Genomic DNA, 14,565 nt, shown 5'->3' with positions numbered 1-14,565 from the left:
GAAATGTGTCACTTAACTGTTAATTAAGTCTATTTATCACTGAAATTTCAATATTTTCATGCACAGATTGAGAACTAGATGGAAATCAAAAATTAATTTTTGGAGTTAAATGTGTAGAGATGAAAACACAATACAATCTCACAAAACTATTTAAACAACTCAAATCAGGAGCAGAGCAAAAAACGAACCAGTCTAGCCTGCAACGAAAACTAGCACCCATACATAGTACGACACTACGATAGAATCTTTTAAACAAATAAACTATGGGTCTCAAATAATAATAGCAAAAGCAACGAGCTCAGTAGACTAACGTGTATAAGAACAGAGGATATTCGGATTGAAATCTGTACACACGTCATACAAATTTTTGTTTGAAACCTTCCCAGAATTCCTTTGCTACAATGTACCAGGATCAATGCGATAGTGGTGAATAAAAAACAACATAAAAATGGTTTTCGGTTTGCAGAAATCTTAAAAGCAAAAAGAAAATACTTTACAATGTCTTTTGTTAAAAATTTCACTGTCTTTAGTTTCAACCATACGCTCAGCTGTCTCCTTAAACCCTGAATAGGACCTTACGTCGTGTGACGTCACGACTAGTCTAGATGACTTGTTTAAATTAATTTTTGAGGTGGCTGATCAATGTTTCAATTGTGTTTTTGATGGCACAACTAAACAATCAAATCGTAAAACATATCAATTAAATTTAATCATTAGAGGTTTATTTCAAATAAAGCGATTTATGTTAAAAATTTCATGTTTGTATTTTTGTGGATATCAATGTTTTTATCTTTTCGTAATTTTATAAAACCTTTTATTTGTAAACCCGGTTCTTCTAGTGACCAAGTTTTCCCGCGTCCATAAAAATTTTGTCAAGGTCTTAGCTGTTTTCAACCAATCAAATTGCCGCGCAAGGCACCCTATTTATATACTTCTTGTCTACGCGGAGTACTGTCGCGAATTTTTGTGAACAAAAAAGCAATACCTTGGTCTGTCAGTAAAGTTTTAACATAAAATTCTGTGTGGTATCTGCATATTTTACAGTTTCAAAGTGCAGAATCTCATAGTCAAGTATATATTCTAATTATCAAAATCTTACCTCTCAAACTTCTGCAGTCAATAAGTTAATTTTACCTGCCCGGAGATATATTTTGCAAAGTAGGTCAAAGGTCAAAGTCAAGTGGTTTTTGATGCAAGTACGTTTCATAAAATATCTGTATATCGGTACTATGAATTATTTTGAAAAGGTGGTAAAAGGTCAAGTTTTTGGGTCGCGCTTTCAGTAACTATACTTACTTACAAAAGCCATGGTGAAAGGTAATATTTGTGCATAATATTAAATGCATAACTCTCACAGTTCTAGAGATAAGTGGAGTGACAGATGGACGGCAGATGGATAGACAGGCGCCGGGTAAAGTGATCAATAAGTGTCGCTCTGCTCTGCAGGCGTTACAAAAATTGATGACTACAGTTATTTGATTGAAAAACTTTACTTCAGGTACTTTGTTTGATCCCCGTGGTAGCATATTTATTTCTGTCCCCTGATATTGGATAAAATTCAATATTTAACATAATCATGCCCATATTTCAAGATAATTAAGCCTACATGCAAGAAACTAATCTTAAAAGCTTTTTAGAGAATCTGATTTTGTAGTGTTCCTGATTTAAATCAAGTCATCCCATATTACCACACGTCAAATACAAGGCTAGAAGGTTCCTGTGTTAAAAAAGGAAGTCTCGGCATAAAATTGCTCATCAATTTTTAAACATATCAATTACAATTCAATAAGTAGTCTTTTTTAATGTTAATTATTTCTTTTAAAACGATAAAGATGATATGAAATAAATAAAGCAAGGTAACTTAAACAAAGGCCTTCAAATTGCTTTCTTATTTGATAACCACTTTGTGCATATAAACATGATTTGGGAGGGATTCACTTATCCGGACAATTCATTTATCCAGACGATTTGGTTGGCAACTGGATTAGCGAGGAACAACTGTACATATAAATATACATATTGACATTCTTTTCTGGCATGTTGATATTATTTATCACGAATTTAAGGAGCAAAAAAATATACCGCCCTTTGTTCCCTTTAAAAGATAAGTCATTTTAAAATACATTTATAAGGTTAAAAGTGATCCACAGTTTGTTTATAAGAACATAGAACATGCATAATGAAAAGCGTAAAAATACAATTACGAGGGTTGTCCCAAAATTCCGTAGACAAGCATTGTTTTGTAGGAACCCTATGTCATACATGAATGAATCTTCGTATATCGACTAAACAAACACTATCTAATAAATTTATGGACAAATATGGAGTAACTACACAAATTATTCCAATTTAAAAGCCACATTTCATTGTCTGGTGTAGGAAGGCGGCGCAATACCTAAGAGTTGAAATTTAAACTTAATATATTATATTTGAATCCTTCGGAAAAGTAATTACTTCCCTGTATTTTTTTTAATGGAAATGAAATTCGTAAAACTGTCTTGTTAACTATATTTCCTAAAAGTTTGATGCTTATGCTTTGATAAATATGAATTTTATAACGTTTTTAAAAATTGGGTTGAAATTCGACATTTTGAGAAATGGCGGCTGCGATGGCACAGGCGGCTCACTGGACTATGATCAAGTGTTTTGATCCCGAATTCACTCTTACAGAAATGTACCAGTCATTAATGTTTGGTAGATTAGGAAAGATTCTATCATCTTTAGTATTTTAAATGACTAAAACGGTTTCTCTATGTATATGTGAATAACAGTAACTAACAAAGAGACAATGTTAAGAAATGGGTTAAAGTTCCACTGTGCAACGCCATTACAGAAAACAGACGTAAACCCATAGAAATATAGCGTTTTCAAATTATTATTATTTCATACCTATACATGTATATACTTTGTTTACATATTTTAATGGTTGAACATATCATAGTAATTAAGATATTTCACATTTATAACTATAACCGTTTCGTTTAATTTAAGAATTTGATTCTGGTATTTGTAATATTTTCTCCAAAAAATTGAACCATTGACATTTGTATTTTTTGACGTTGCAGATTGCTCCGTGTGTTAGAGAACAGTATCTTTTTAAATAATATTACTCGAAAAGTTTTCAAGTAAACATGATAAAATTTCGTAATTTTTCTGCTAAGAATATGCGTTATCCACCCTGAAAATTTTAGGAGACAAAACACTTGATCATAGTCCAGTGAGCCGCCTGTGCCAACGCAGCCGCCATTTCTCAAAATGTCGGATTTCAACCCAATCTTTAAAAACGTTATAAAATTCATATTTATCAAAGCATGAGCATCAAACTTTTAGGAAATATAGGTAACAAGACAGTTTTACGAATTTCATTTCCATTAAAAAAAAATACAGGGAAGTAATTACTTTTCCGAAGGATTCAAATATAATATATTAAGTTTAAATTTCAACTCTTAGGTATTGCGCCGCCTTCCTACACCAGACAATGAAATGTGGCTTTTAAGTTGGAATAATTTGTGTAGTTACTCCATATTTGTCCATAAATTTATTAGATAGTGTTTGTTTAGTCGATATACGAAGTTTCATTCATGTATGACATAGGGTCCCTACAAAACAACGCTTGTCTACGGAATTTTGGGACAACCCTCGTATATTAAGTTATATAAAATGCTATTTACAACAGAATTGCAGTTTTTCAATGATGACAATATTAACATATCTTTTATTAGCTTCTGATATAAACAAATGCATGTTATGTTTAGTGAATGTGTTTTAAAAAATGCCCTTTCATATGATAAGCAGTATAATTATTTGTTTTGTAATTTTGTAAGCTTAGGGAACCCAGGGCCCCAATCCTGGCACTAAGGCACTGCCCTGAAACTCACGCCATTTGAAAATATCCATGTTTTTATCTAGTTTGTTTTATTATTTTTTTTTAAAGTTTTGTTCTTCCGCGTTTTAAATGTTTCCTCATGTATGTATATATGGCAACAATGTGTCATGAAAAAATAAACCTCTCCAGCTATAGTTCGTCTACTATGTGGGAATACAAGCAATTAAAAGACGGTTTTATCTTTATACTTTTGACACCTACTTTTACTTCCTGTTACCTTATCTCGCTTATCATTATATTCTTCCTCCCGGTTCCTGTGCGTTCATCTACAGCATTAATTTTAGAATATCTATACATCGTGCATGTTGTGATATGTTACTAACTTAAGCTATTTGTACCGTATAAACTTTTATGGATGTCACCATGCATCCATGTCTAAATATAAGTATTTAATGTAGGAAAATTGGAGTGAAGTATTTATCAGCTGTGTAGTTAATAATAATTTGATATTGATATTGTCGAATTGATCACAAATGTTTAACCAGAAAAATATACTGGTCTTCATAATGTTCATTAAACTTGCGTGTAAATGGTCAAATGATTCAACATTTCTTTTGATCCCTTGATATCTTTTAAATAAGGGAATGAATGTACCAACTTTTAACTCGACTTTTCTTTTCTTTTTTTTAACAATCTTTTGTTTGTGTATTTTTTATTCATGACTTTACATTTCAAAATGTCCAAACACCACAGATCAGACTGATGATATACTTTTATTCAGTCTTTCCCATTCTAAATGATGGATATCTTTGAAATATGTGAAAATAACGAACAGCATTCAAGCTTCAGATTCATTACACATTAAACAAGAGTAACCATGATTCCCCTAAACATCAGAGCTTGGATCAGGGGCTATGAAGGAGTGAGTATCCTCGGAAAATATTTCGACCATTCAATGTGTGCATAATGGCCTTACAATTGATATGAAACATCTCTGTCAACATTGGACCAAATGATATAGTATACTTTCTGATAAGGTCTGTAACTAAATATTAAAAGAAATTAGGATAATTTTCTACCATGCATGGTGACATATTTTACAGTAAATTACATGAACATCCAACAAATCCCTTTTGATTTGATTATGTGAACCTTCCAAAATTTGCTCGATCCCAGTGTCTAGTGCCAATTGTGCCCCGTTATTGAACATTTTCGGAATCACGTACACCTGACAACGCACTAAGGACTGCGGACTTTACAGGGGAGGGAAGCGTTATTTAACGAATATACCTAGAGCTATGTATTGCATTTCTTTTTAAAATTGATAATTGCAATTCTACTTTTCGAGTAGAATATTACTTTTAACTATTTTTATGAAGATACAACTAACCTCTTGCAAACCTACAAAATTCTAGAGTATTTAGGCCTACTTAACAATATTTCTTAGATAAACATGCATACGGTTTATTGTTTATCTAATCCAGAATATGTTGTTTATTTCCCAAACTTCTCAATAACTTAACTTAAAAATATGATTAACATGATCAATTAATGACGGTATACTTCACTAAATTCTATTTTCAATTGTTGAGTATATAACTAATAAATTATTTTACTCATAATATCTATCACCTGAATAGGGTGGGGGTAGGGGGTAGACTGAGATCAATTTATAGCTATTTATTTAAAGAAAAAACACGTATTAAAAATGCACCCTATGTTTTATAAATATCTCTGATTTATTTTCATTCAATTTTATGCTTTAAATTTTAACAAAAGTTTTAAAATTTGCGTACAGAAGTTGATATAAAGTGATTTTAACCCCCCTTAATGTTTAATGCATGAACATTAGAGTCACGGGCCTTTTTATTCACGAAATCAGTAACTGAATCCGGCATCATTTGGAAAATACTAAAATTATTCACTAGTTTAAAGGGTATGTGAAATACTTGATGGCGATTCTACACTTTCATGTTTCCTTTTTCCATAGAAGGGTTTTCAATTTTGTCTGTACCTTGTTCTTGTGGTCCATATAAAACATTTGGTTTTAGGAAATAATTTTTTTTATCTGTGATGTATTATTAATTAATTATAAGAAGGGAAATGTTGCTGAAAAATTTAATGAGGCAGTTGCCTCATTGGCACAATGGAAGCTACGAGACCTTCACCTCGGAAGATTCCAACAAAATCTTTGATTTATTCACATTACTAAAAAGTATTGCAGATACTTGTACAATACCTACACGTTTGTGCATATAATCAAAATGCACATTGATACAATCAAATTACTCAATTAACAAAAAATATGCTTGTAATTATGTTGATTCTTTCATCTGTTTCCATGTTTAAATTGTGTCACATGCATAGAAAAAATCCAAGAATAGTGAAAATAGGTACACTTAAGTTAAAGCCGCTTAGTCCGATTCTAATAGCAAAAAATATATTTGTTTTTCTTCTTGAAAAATTGTCCATAAATTGTTTCAACTTCTATCAAATTATATTCCCAAAGTCTTTTTCTTTAAAAAGATATCAAAATTAAAAAGTTAAAAAAAATTTTGTTAGGTCACACAAAAAATAATCCTATGTTGATATCGCGTGAAACCACCTTCGAAAAATTAAATTTATCGCTTATATCTCATGAAGAACAAACCCGAGCATTTTTTTTCACAACAAAGTACTAATTAAACCTGTACACGGACAACATTTTACCCTTCGTTACTAAATTTCCGTAAACAAATATCTGATTTTCCTTAAATAGGGCTTAATTCTTTAAATATGCACATCAATATAAAAATTACTATTGATTATATTCAATTAATTCCTTAATTTTTAAAAGATGTATTATGACTTCTATGGCCTCTACTAATGGAAAAAAATACTTGGGTTTTAATTATCTGCATAGTTAGATACTACCGATAAATTATTTTTTTTCAAAAGTGACTTCACAACAGATCTTAACTTCCCGACTGGAATTTCTGTTTTTCATTAAGGTTTTTGATCTATGTTTTCCTTGTGAGTAGTGTTGTAATAAACTATTAAATCAATCTTATTATTTATCTTTATGCATTTTCTAGGTAATGACTACTTTTATTGTGTAAGATAATTTGTGCCTGTTTCGGATTAAGCGGCTTGAAGAAAGACCAAAAACGTATTTCTATACATTCCCTGAAAGCGGTCTTTTGTTCGAAAGTCTACAGTCCGTAGTACGGTGTCAGGTGTATGAGATTCCGAAAATGTTCATTGAACAGACTTATTTTTGTATTCATATGAATCAGTTTTGTTCAAAATCTTATACGTGAAAAAATAATGCTGTGGCCTTCAGCTCGACATTTACATATATCGCCGACGTATTGTCAAGTAACAATGGTTTTTTCCATACTTATGTACATGTAGATACGATTTATACCATGGTAAACTTGAGATAAAAGATATAACAGAGTCGGACATATCTGTTTCATATTTTGACATTTTACTTGAAAAACACTCGACATAAATGGTCATCTATCAACCAAGCTTTAAGATAAACTAAACATGAGTACTTAAATTTTACTTATGCAGCAACACACTTTCATCACCTGCTTACGGATCTCTCAGATCATTCGATACGCCAAGGCATGCTATACGTATGTACCATTTCTTAAACGAGGGTAGGTTATTGACAAACAAGTTGATGAAACAGGAGTTACAGCAGTCTCATTCACCGTGATCATTTCGTAAATTCTTTAGTCGATACAATGATCGTGTCAGCAAATACAATTTTTCATTGAGTCAAATGCTGACTGACGTTTTTCATACAAATTGCTGGTCCATTATTTATATCCTGAATTTGCGTGGAATTTTCCCGTTATTTCGATTACCCGATCATGACAAGGAGCACAAAGCGGGTGTGATCGGTAGGCAGGGGATGCTCATACCTCCTTACCACCTAATCTCACCTCTGATGTTTTGGACTTCCGTCTTGGGTCTGTTCCTATTTTGTAATTTTTGAATAGACCTAAAATCTTGAATATTGTACGTTAATTATATCCATATGTTTCATTCACTTTGATTTACGGGTTAAAAGTAAGATTGTCAGGAATAGTAAAGTAATAGTAATAGTCAGTAAGGGGCCAGGAATGTTAAAGGTGCCGTTATATGACAATGATATTCCAATTAGATCCTTCGATCCACTCAAATATTTGAGAGGATCAAAGGATCTAAGTTTAATAAAATTGTCTTATATTAGTTTATTAAGTTACTCGTAAATTGTCAGTAGAAATCAAGTGATTTTAGATGTTAGGTACAAAAATCGAAGAATATGAATAAAAAATAGCATAATTTCACCTCAAACGATTACTCTGCATTTTTTCTCACTCTATAATTTCGTTTGTATAATGCTGTTCATCATCTTTGCATCATTCTGAAACTAAATTTTATACTGCCTACGTGATGCCAAATGTCAAACATTTTGCCAAATGAAAGCATAATGCAAATGTTAACAATCTTACTCAATCTACATGAAACTTCGGCTACAGACCGTTGTTTGATTGATTGTTTGCTGTTAAACGTCCCTCTCGAGAATTTTTCACTCATTTGGAGACGCCAACATCTGCCGGAGGAGAGCTGCAAATTTGTCCTTTTATATGCACTCAGGGCCATTGAGCAGGAAATTATCTTTTTCGTGCAAGCACCAACTGCGACACGGGGCCTTGGTTTATACGGTCTTATCCGAAGGACCGGTCTCCACTTCCCACAATGGGATTCGAACCTGCGACGTAAGGATCAACTCCTTACTTTGCGACTCTAGAGCAGACGCTGTAACAACTGCACTACGTGGGCGACAGCTACAGACTGTAATCGAACTAGGTGTCAAGTATTATGGATACGTTTTTATGAATGGTTAAGACACCACAAATCGTCTGTGAAAGAAACAGCATAGTAATTTTAAGGAAATTTGTCGACGATCTTTTTCCCGACGTTACAATGATGTCAAGCGCGTACTTCGTCTTCTTCGTCGTAACACAGTAAGTTGCTTTTACAAGTGATGTCATCTTAAGTTCTGTTTTCCTTTGGTATATCTCGTGTACATATATACGTGGAAAGTAAAAACAAAGTTGGATTAATCTTTTTAAATAATTTTATGATAAACCAAGCAAACACTTTCATAGTGAAAACTCTTTTATTTGACATTTGGAGTACAACAGAATATCAAATTATTATTTTTTTTCGAAATTCTAAAATTTCCAGAAATAGGTAACAAATTAATGGGATCACGCATCTTTAATATTGAAGAATCTATACAAACGGATATAATGTGAGTAAAACATAATCAAATAATGAATACTTATGCGACCTTTCAATACCCAATTGAAAGGTGTACGAAATACTGCAGATGTAAATTGCTAATTTCAGTTGTGATGGAAACAAATGTTGGCATTGACTAGTTATGACGTCACAATATAGGGAGGCGTAAGTATTCAACACCACAACGCTTTGTGTCAAATTGATCACTATATTAACCAAAGTTTTCAAAGTGTCAAAGTTATAACTATATTTAACTATAGTAAATTATTATTGTAAACCATAGTTAACTATAGTATTTCGTTGTTGGTAGGAAACTGTTCGTTATCTCTAGTCCATATGTTTCATAAACTATCGTGCATTTACATGTACAACGTACACGCATTTTAAATCATAGAAATTCTTTTCTTTTCTTTTTGTATCGATTTTATTTAGCAATACATCTTAAATCCTTTTTGAAATGGTGTGTTCACTTTTATTACCACCCATTCTCAATATGAGGACACAAATGCCTCTCTGATTTTTTAAAAAAATGAAGTTCAAGATAACAATTTTTCTATAAATTACCTTTGAAAGAAAGTATCTGAAGATTTTGTTACAATTTCTTTTTCATCAAATTTTAATACATGGAATAATGAAAAGACGTTGAAGTAGGGGATGATTTAATTCAGAAATGTAACTGGAAATGTACGTAACTCTTTATGCAATGTCCAAAAAGGTCTACAGAAAAAAAAATGTAGTCATTAAAAATCACAATTGCAATATCTCTTCTTCACACCAGCACATCCTACCAACACTGTCAGCAACATATTCTCTCGGCATACGAACGTGCGTTTGATTTTCCTTTCAAAGAACAGAGGTTACTTTTTGATCCAGATGTATAAAAGCATTTTTTTATATCATGCTTTTAATTCTTCTCTCTGTTTTGTTTAGAGCGATCAGTTTAGAATCTTGTCATTTTCTATAGATACTGGAACTTAACATGTATATGTATTAAAATTCTATGTTGTAGTTACTGTCTTTTTTAACATATATCCATGTCGATTTAGAAAACTTCGTTAATATAACGTACATTTCATGATTTATTTCAGTTTGATAAAAAGCTTAAAATTCATCTAAAATTCATTGTTTTGTTGAAGTTTATTCAAAAATAGATTCTCTATGTAATCACATTGTGTTATATGTCACAATCACCACTATAAAGACACGACTGCTCTAGAATATATGTAGGTAACGTACATTTCAAACTTATAATAATATGTAAGTAAATATTGAAACAAAAACAATTATTGACATAAAAAATCATTTCAATGAAGCGTTTTAACGTAGTAATAAGAAATCATAATGTAACAAACGAGGTAATTTGTCATCAAGTACATGAATGTTACGTCACTTCGGTAACGTCATTTCACATATTATTGAGGAGTCATCTCCACCTCAGTTCAACCATTCTTTTGTGCTGTTTCGCTGAAATTAGCACCGTAGCCTAGTTACTTCTACCTGTGTGCAAGGGTACAGACAAAAACAAATAAGAATAAGACATCTTTTGCTATGATCCAACAAATGTTTGTGTTTGGCCATTGAAACTTAACATAAATGATCAAAATCTATTCCGAATATATCCATCGACAGTCTCGTTAACAATTTCATTTAGTATGCTGCAACATCATTTGTCAAAACAAACACAAATGCTTTTCAGCAGATCTGGAAAAGTATAACCCAAAATGCAATGATTCGAATAAAACTGAGTATTGTGTGCCTTTCAGTATTTGAAATGTACATGTCCGTCTTGTGTTTTGGGGTTTTTTCGTTTTGTTTCTTCCTTTCTTTTTTTCTTTTCTTCTTTTACCAATTATAAGCCTATGCATACCTTGTATTAAATTATCAATAATTGAATGAATATTGACGAAAAGTTGCATATTAAAAATAAACAAACTGCAAAAAGGTTGCCAAAGATGAATTTAAGATGCTTAGAAATACACTTTCTAGCACGTGGTAACAGTTTACCACATTTACGAAGACGGGGTTGCATTTAGATGGCTTTATGTGGTCAGTTGTCAAATGGATTGTTTCGCTCGTGTAAACGCAATTCATTGACTAAATTAAAAAAACATGTCAGTTAGAAATACGCAAAATGTACGTTACCATACGTAACGTACATTTCAAATATAAAAATCAATTGATGGTGTAAAATATGGGAATGTCAATACGTTTCTGACTTAGTAGTTTAAGGAAATGTGTGTCATTATGAAACAATTGACTTTCGATTAGAAACACCCAAACTAGTCTTCCATTCAAAAGAAAAAAAACCCTTTGTTGCACTTCATTGTGAACAGATCGGAATAAAAAAAACATTGAGCATTACGTCGACATCAGCGATCGCTGATTTCAAAAAACATATGGAGCCAGATATTTATATGCCCCCGTAAACGAAGTTTCGGGGGTATATAGTTTTTGCCGTGTCCTCTAACAGTCTCTCTGTCTGTTTGTCTGTCTGTCCGCAAAAACACAATCCTTGCCCATAACTTTTGATTTAGTGGAGCTATGACTTTCATACTTCACCTGTGTATTCCTTGTGACAAGTCCTTTCTTTGGGTACCGCCAAATGTGACTTTTTGACCTTGGAGTTGACCCACTTCTACACAAATAATCCAAACTTATAATTTGGCTGAATCTTTTGAATAGTAGATACCAGGACTTTTATACTTCATATATGGTTTTTTTTTCTTGGCAAGACCTTTTATTGAGTACCAACAACTTTGACCTTTTGATCTTGACCTCAGAGATTTTTGTACTTATGAAAAAACTTTAACCTTGTCTATAACTTTTAAACTGCAAGGGCTAGGGCTTTTATACTTCATATACGTTATAAAAAGACGTTTCATTTGATACCAAGATGTTTGATCCTTTGATCTTGGAGTTTGACCTACTTTTAAAATACAACCTTGATCATTTTGTTTCAAAAGTTAGGACTAGGGCTTTCATACTTCACATTTTTAATCCATGTGACAAGACCTTTATTTGATATCAAGAACCTTGATCCTTTGACCTAGAACTTGGAGTTAGACCCATTTTTACACAAAATATACAAACTTTTACTTTGGCTCTAATTTTTCGTAATACTGGGATTTTCATATTTCAAATATCAATTTCTTGAGGCAAGGCGTTTCATGTTTAACTAACAATTTTGATCTTTTGACCTTGACTTTGTAGTTACTAGAAAACTTTAACCTTGGCCATCACTTTTTGAACAGTCAAAGTACTGAAAGCACTCATGGGAGTTGAACATGGTGTAAAACAAAATCTTTGATCGAGAGGTTTAGTGAGTGAACATTTTATTATTTCAAATACAGACAACTGTTTCAGATTTTTTGAGTTGCAACAATCTTGAGAAAGACATTCAGAGACATTGAATAGCAAAAAAATGCATGGGCCATAATGCTTGCCTGCCTACAGTAGTATTTTTATTCCTCCTGCTTGAAAAGCGGGGAGGGGGGTATTTATTAATCGGGATTTCCGTCCACCTGTTTGTTACGCTTTAGGTATACCCATCTCTTATCCGCAACTCCTCTTACACCACTGAACGAAATTTTCATAGAATCTTTATTACATATTGCCGTTGTGTACCTTCTTTTACTTTTTATCCTACATATATTGCATATGTATATATATATAATTTATATATATATACATTGCAAAACATGGAGACTGCCATTATATTCATATTAGAGGCGGTTGATCATTTATATACCGGTAATTTACTGCCCAGTCTTCAAATTCGTAATATATTTTTCCTTGGCATCGTTACCCATGTGTTATGAAAATTTCAGTTGTGCAAGAATAATATCAATGTTGATAAAATGTGGATTTTAAAACAGCATCCTTTTAAGAGCTAACAGGTTTGTTATATAAAACTTCTCTGTGAATACATATGTATTTCAATTACACGAACATTATACATGGAGTACGTAAGAACTTTATCTTTTTCAAAAATGTGAAGAAAAAAGCAATACCAAGTTAGAACAAATATTTAATGACCAAACAAAAAAAAAAAAAAAAAAAAGCAGTGGTATATGTGAGAGTTTTTGTGTGTACACATTATATGGTATGTAAATGAAGTTTTCCTTTTATCAAAAAAGATATACTTCGTTTTGTTGTTTCTAATGGCGATATTACGAAAACATCCGTGTCCGTTTTTGGTTTTAACATTTATAACAGAGTACTACATGTAGTTTACCGCTTTTGGCAGGTGATACTGCTGATTTAGTTATAAATACGCATGTTTCCTGTTATGCATTAATGAATTCATTTGAACCAAGAAAATGTTCATGAAAAGTTTGTATAAATTCTGTGCGCCGGTAAAAAAGGAATTGCTAAAAATCCGAGACGGGAGTCGGAAAGACTAGATTTACCGCTTGCAGTATGTAGAGTTGTCGTTCGTATCTCTAGTGTATGCCGCTACACTAAAAATAAGTTCCATGTCGAAAAACCTTTGAGGTTCTTTATAATTTAGTTTTACTTTTAACGAAATCTAATATTCAAAATAAGATTACTTTATCATTACGTTTACTTAAATTTCAAATTATGAAAAAAATTAGATCTATTCAGGAGAAAATGACATGAACTATTTGTGGCGGGTTTTTATGCATGTTTTCTGTTGAATATTATCGGAGTAAATCGGTCGACACAGTAGCCTCGCTTTCGGCTCTATATAATCAACCCAAATTACTCTAAAAAAATTAAATTACTAAAAAAAAAAACTTTAACCATAACCTTAACTTTTAAACAGTAAGAACTAGAGCTTTCATACTTCCCATAGGTAAATCTTTGAGACGAGGCCTTTCTTTAGAAACCAACAACCTTGATCATTTGACCTTGATTCCGGGGGTTTTCTTACCTTTAAAATGTTAAGCTTGGTACTTACCTCTGAACAGATGGTGCTAGGGTTTTATAATTCACATTTGTTTTTCTTGTGAAAAGGCCTTACTTTATGTACCAACAAATTTGAGAAAGCTTAACCTTTGCTATGTTTACATACGGGGGCATCAGTGTTTCACAAACACATCTTGTTCTGCATGTGGCTCTTTAACCATTAGATAAACAGCTGCATAAAGTATGTCCATCTTAATATTGCTGTGATATCGTTTCTCAGTAGGCGGTTAAGTTTCATTTCATCCTATTTACATTCTGATTCAGTGTAATTTTCTGTATGAAATCGATTAAGAATCCACGACGTTCAAATCTCTATATCACACGCAAAACCTTGTCACTGCGTGGTAGAATACACAGTAGGAACTATAAGCATTTTCTATAAATAGGAACAGCAAAATGTATAATGTTTAAATGCAATTTCATAAAAAACTATAATCCTGTCCAATAAACATAAAGATACTACAAATGTGCGTTTAAAATTAATTTGTCACTTATTTTCTTTGCAATGTTTGTGTGCGTTATTTAAC

This window comes from Saccostrea cucullata, unplaced genomic scaffold, assembly GCF_032062105.1.
Source record: "Saccostrea cucullata isolate Sc308-1 unplaced genomic scaffold, CSIRO_AGI_Scuc_v1 ctg7613, whole genome shotgun sequence".
In the NCBI taxonomy this organism is placed as follows: Eukaryota; Metazoa; Mollusca; class Bivalvia; order Ostreida; family Ostreidae; genus Saccostrea; species Saccostrea cuccullata.
This window is presented reverse-complemented; position numbering follows the sequence as displayed.